The sequence below is a fragment of the Arachis hypogaea genome, chromosome 7 (assembly GCF_003086295.3).
Source record: "Arachis hypogaea cultivar Tifrunner chromosome 7, arahy.Tifrunner.gnm2.J5K5, whole genome shotgun sequence".
Classification (NCBI taxonomy): Eukaryota; Viridiplantae; Streptophyta; class Magnoliopsida; order Fabales; family Fabaceae; genus Arachis; species Arachis hypogaea.
Window position 1 is genome coordinate 26,768,427 of NC_092042.1, and position 6,375 is coordinate 26,774,801.

The following is a 6,375-nucleotide window of genomic DNA, read 5'->3' on the forward strand; positions in this document are numbered from 1 at the left end:
CTCTATCTTCTGAACCTCTGCTTTCCTACTGTCTTCTTCTTCAAGCACGCAAGACTCCTTCCATGGCAAGCTGTATGTAGGGTTTCACTGTTGTCAATGGCTACCTCCCATCCTCTCAGTGAAAATGTTCAACGCGCCTTGTCACGGCACGACTAATCATCTGTCGGTTCTCAATCAATCGGGTTGGAATAGAATCCAGTGATTCTTTTGCGTCTGTCACTAACGCCCAGCCCTCAGGAGTTTGAAGCTCGTCACAGTCATTCAATCCTTGAATCTTACTCAAAATACCACAGACAAGGTTTAGACCTTCCGGATTCTCTTGAATGCCGCCATCAATTCTAGCTTATACCACGAAGATTCTGATTAAGGAATCCAAGAGATATCTACTCAATCTAAGGTAGAACGGAGGTGGTTGTCAGGCACACGTTCATAGGTGAGAATGACGATGAGTGTCACGGATCATCACATTCATCAGGTTTAGGAACAAGTGATATCTTAGAATAGAAGCAAGCGTGATTGAATGAAAAATAGTAGTAATTGCATTAATCCATCAAGATACAGCAGAGCTCCTCACCCCCAACCATGGGGTTTACAGACTCATGATGTAGAAGATACAATGAGAAACGTGTAAAGTGTCATGAGGTGTAGATACAATGTCAAAAGATCCTATTAATAGTGAACTAGTAACCTAGGGTATACATAAATTAGTAAATGACGTAAAAATCCACTTCCGGGGTCCACTTAGTGTGTGCTTGGGCTGAGCATTGAAGCTTTCATGTGTAGAGACTTTTTCTTGAGTTAAACGCCAGCTTTTATGCCAGTTTGGGCGTTTAACTCCAATTTTTATGCCAGTTCCGGCGTTAAACGCTGGGAATTCTGAAGCTGATTTGCAACGCCAGTTTGAGCCATCAAATCTCGGGCAAAGTATGGACTATTATACATTGCTGGAAAGCCCAGGATGTCTACTTTCCAACGTCGTTGAGAGCACGCCAATTGGGCTTCTGTAGCTCCAGAAAATTCACTTCGAGTGCAGAGAGGTCAGAATCCAACAACATCTGCAGTCCTTTTCAGCCTCTGAATCAGATTTTTGCTCAGGACCCTCAATTTCAGCCAGAAAATACCTGAAATCTTAGAAAAACACAAAAACTCATAGTAAAGTCCAGAAAAGTGAATTTTAACTAAAAACTAATAAAAATATAATAAAAACTAACTAAAATATACTAAAAACATACTAAAAACAATGCCAAAAAGCGTATAAATTATCCGCTCATCACAACACCAAACTTAAATTGTTGCTTGTCCCCAAGCAACTGAAAATCAAGATAGAATCAAAAGAAGAGAATATACTATAGACTCCAAAATATCAAAGAAATTTAACTCCAATTAGATGAGCGAAACTAGTAGCTTTTTGCTTCTGAACAGTTTTGGCATCTCACTTTATCCTTTGAAGTCTAGAATGATTGGCATCCATAGGAACTCAGAACTCAGATAGTGTTATTGATTCTCCTAGTTAAGTATGATGATTCTTGAACATAGCTACTTTATGAGTCTTGGCTGTGGCCCAAAGCATTCTGTCTTCCAGTATTACCACCGGATATATACATGCCACAGACACATACTTGGGTGAACCTTTTCAGATTGTGACTCAGCTTTGCTAGAGTCCCCAATTAGAGGTGTCCAGGGTTCTTAAGCACACTCTTTTTGCCTTGGATCACAACTTTATTATTTATTTATTATTATTATTATTATATATATATGTATAATTTTTTTTTGCAAGTTTTTCATTGCTTTTTCTTGCTTCAACAATCATTTTTATGATTTTCCAGATCCTCAATAACATTTCTCCTTTTCCATCATTCTTTCAAAAGCCAACAATTTTAACATTCTTAAAACAACAAATTCAAAAGACATATGCACTGTTCAAGCATTCCTTCAGAAAACAAAAAGTATTGTCACCACATCAAACTAATTCAACTAGTTTCAGAGATAAATTCGCAATCCTGTACTTCTTGTTCTTTTGTAATAAAAACATTTTTCATTTAAGAAAGGTGATGGATTCATAGGACATTCATAGCTTTAAGGCATAGACACTAAGATACCAATAATCATGTAATAAGACACAAACATAGATAAACATAAGCATAAAAATTCTAAAAATAGAAAATAAAGAACAAGGAGATTAAAGAACGGGTCCACCTTAGTGATGGCGGCTTGTTCTTCCTCTTGAAGATCTTATGGAGTGCTTGAGCTCCTCAATGTCTCTTCCTTGCCTTTGTTGCTCCTCTCTCATGATTCTATGATCTTCTTTAATTTCATGGAGGAGGATGGAATGTTCTTGGTGCTCCACCCTTAGTTGTCCCATGTTGGAACTCAATTCTCCTAGGGAGGTGTTGATTTGCTCCCAATAGTTTTGTGGAGGAAAGTGCATCCCTTGAGATGAATATCTCCATCTCCCATGGCTCGGAGGTGAAAGCTTTTGTCTTCCCTTTCCTCTTTCTAGAGGTTTCTCCGGCCTTAGGTGCCATAAATGATTATGGAGAAACAAAAAGCAACGCTTTTGCCACACCAAACTTAGAAGGTTTGCTCGTCCTCGAGCAAAAAGGAAAGAAGAGAGAGAGTGGTGGGGTTGGTGGGGATCCTGTGGGGTCCACAGATCCTGAGGTATCAAGGATAATTCATCCCTGCACCGAGTGACGAGCAAAAAATGCTCCTTCTGCCAATCATGGCGTTAAACGCTGGGCTGGTGCCCATTTCTGGCGTTTAACGCCAGCTTGGTGCCCATTCCTGGCGTTTAACGCCAGTCTGGTGCCCCTTTCTGGCGTTAAACGCCCAGAATGGTGCCAGACTGGGCGTTAAACGTCCATTTGCTGCCCTTACTGGCGTTTAAATGCCAGCAAGTTTTCCTCCAGGTTGTGCTGTTTTTCTTTATATTTTTCATTCTGTTTCTGCTTTTTCAATTGATTTTGTGACTTTCCATGATCATCAACCTATAGAAAACATAAAATAATAAAGGAAAATAATAAATATAACATTGGGTTGCCTCCCAACAAGCGCTTCTTTAATGTCAGTAGCTTGATAGTGGGTTCTCATGGAGCCTCACAGATACTCAGAGCCATGTTGGAACCTCCCAACACCAAACTTAGAATTTGACTGTGGGGGCTCTGTTTGACTCTGTTTTGAGAGAAGCTCTTCATGCTTCCTTTCCATGGTTACAGAAGGAGAACCTTGAGTCTTATAGTTTGCACTGTCTGCAAGCCACGGAGCTTCCTGAATAGCAAATAATTGCTCATCCGGAAAGGTTTCAGAGATCTCAGTAGGAGGGAGGGATGCTCCTACTACTGGTTCTATCCGGGACAGGTGATCAGCTACTTGATTCTCTGTCCCTTTTCTGTCTCTTATTTCTATATCAAACTCTTGCAGAAGCAACACCCATCTTATGAGTCTGGATTTTGAATCCTGCTTTGTGAGTAGATATTTAAGAGCAACATGGTCAGTGTACACAATCACTTTTGATCCTACTAAATAAGATCTGAACTTGTCAATGGCATAAACCACTGCAAGTAACTCCTTTTCTGTGGTTGTGTAGTTCTTCTGTGCATCATTTAGAATACGGCTGCCATAATAAATGACGTGTAGAAGCTTACCATGCCTTTGTCCCAATACTGCACCAATGGCATGGTCACTGGCATCACACATTAGTTCAAATGGTAATGTCCAGTCTGGTGCAGAGATGACTGGTGCTGTGACCAGCTTAGCTTTCAGAGTCTCAAACGCCTGCAGACACTCCTTATCAAAGATAAATGGCGTGTCAGCAGCTAGCAGATTACTCAGAGGTTTGGCAATTTTTGAAAAATCCTTTATAAACCTTCTGTAGAATCCTGCATGCCCCAGAAAGCTTCTGATTGCCTTAACATTGGTAGGTGGTGGTAATTTTTCAATTACTTCAACTTTAGCTTGATCCACCTCTATTCTTTTGTTTGAAATTTTATGCCCAAGGACAATCCCTTCAGTCACCATAAAGTGACATTTTTCCCAGTTTAAAACTAGGTTGGTCTCTTGGCATCTTTTCAGAACAATTGCTAGATGGTTAAGGCAGGAGCTAAATGAGTCTCCAAATACTGAAAAGTCATCCATGAAGACTTCCAGAAATTTCTCTACCATATCTAAGAAGATAGAGAGCATGCACCTCTGAAAGGTTGCAATTGCATTGCACAGACCAAAAGGCATCCTTCTGTAGGCAAATACTCCAGAAGGACATGTAAATGCTGTTTTCTCTTGGTCTTGAGGATCTACTGCAATTTGGTTGTAACCTGAACAGCCATCCAAAAAGTAGTAATATTCATGACCTGCCAGTCTCTCTAGCATCTGGTCTATGAATGGTAAAGAAAAATGATCCTTCCTGGTGGCTGTGTTGAGCCTTCTGTAGTCAATACACATACGCCACCCTGTAATTGTTCTTGTAGGAACCAGTTCATTCTTTCCATTATGAACCACTGTTATGCCTCCCTTCTTGGGGACAACGTGGACAGGGCTCACCCAGGGACTATCAGAAATAGGATAAATAATCCCAGCCTCTAGTAACTTAGTGACCTCTTTCTGCACCACCTCCTTCATGGCTGGATTTAGCCGCCTTTGTGGTTGAACCACTGGCTTAGCATCATCCTCCAATAGGATCTTGTGCATGCATCTTGAGGGGCTAATGCCCTTAAGATCACTTATGGATCACCCAAGAGCTGTCTTGTGTGTCCTTAGCACTTGAATTAGTGCTTCCTCTTCCTGTGGATTTAAAGCAGAGCTTATGATCACTGGAAAAGTGTCACCTTCTCCCAGAAATGCATATTTCAGGGATGGTGGTAGTGGCTTGAGCTCGGGTTTAAGAGGCTTATCTTCTTCTTGAGGAATTTTCAGAATTTCTTTTATTTCTTTTAGTTCCTCCAGATCAGGCTGAACATCTTTAAAGATGTCATCTAGCTCTGATTCAAGACTTTCAGTCATATTGACCTCCTCCACCAAAGAATCAATAATATCAGTGCTTATGCAGTCATTTGATGTGTCTGGATGCTGCATAGCTTTGACAACATTCAACTTGAACTCATCCTCATTGACTCTCAGGGTTAATTCCCATTTTTGGACATCAATGAGGGTCCGTCCAGTTGCTAGAAAAGGTCTTCCTAAAATGAGAGTTGCACTCTTGTGCTCCTCCATTTCCAGCACTACAAAGTCAGTGGGAAAGGCAAATGGCCCAACCTTGACAATCATGTCCTCAATTATGCCTGATAGGTATTTAATGGAGCCATCAGCAAGTTGGAGACATATCCTGGTTGGTTTTGACTTCTTCAGTCAAGCCAAGCTTTCTGATAGTGGATGCAGGTATTAGGTTGATACTTGCTCCAAGATCACATAGAGCTTTCTTGGTACAAGTACCCTCTAATGTGCATGGTATCATAAAGCTTCCAGGATCTTTAAGCTTCTCTGGTAAGCTCTTTAATATGACTGCACTGCATTCTTCAGTGAGAAAAACTTTTTCAATTTCTCTCCAATCCTTCTTATGACTTAAGATCTCTTTCGTGAACTTAGCATAAGAAGGTATTTGCTCAAGTGCCTCTGCAAACGGAATCTTTATTTCAAGAGTCCTTAGATAGTCTGCAAAGCGTGCAAATTGCTTATCTTGTTCCGCTTGGTGGAGTTTCTGAGGATAAGGCATCTTGGCTTTATATTCTTTAACCTTAGTTGCTGCAGGTTTATTTCCTACAGAAGTGGTTGGAGAAGCCTGCTTAAGGGGGTTGTTATCAGCACTTGCAAGTGTCTGACCCCTTTGTTGCGTTTGAACGCCAGGATTGGGTGCTTTTTGGGCGTTTAACGCCAGATTGCAACCCTTTTCTGGCGTTTGAACGCCAGAAGTGGCTACCCATTGGGCGTTTAACGCCACTTTCTTACCCTTTTATGGCGTTTGAACGCCAGAACTGGGCAGGGAATGGGCGTTTAACGCCAGCTTTTCCCCCCTTTCTGGCGTTTGGACGCCAAGAGTATTCCTCTTTGGGCTCTTACTGTCCTCAGAGGGATTTTGGACAGTGGTTTGGTTATCCTCTGTCAATTGTTCCTTTATTGGCTTTTTGCTACTTTGAGCAGTGTTATTCAATGTCTTCCCACTCCTCAGTTGAACTGCTTGGCATTCTTCTGTTATCTGTTTAGATAACTGCTGTTTTGCCTGATTCAACTGTGATTCTATGTTCTTGTTAGCAATTTTAGTTTCTTGGAGCATCTCTTTAAATTCTACTAACTGTTTTGTCATCAGGTGTAATTGCTAATTAAGCTCAACCATCTGTTCTTGAGGATTAGGATCAGTGGCTACTGCCATAACTTCTTCTTTTGTAG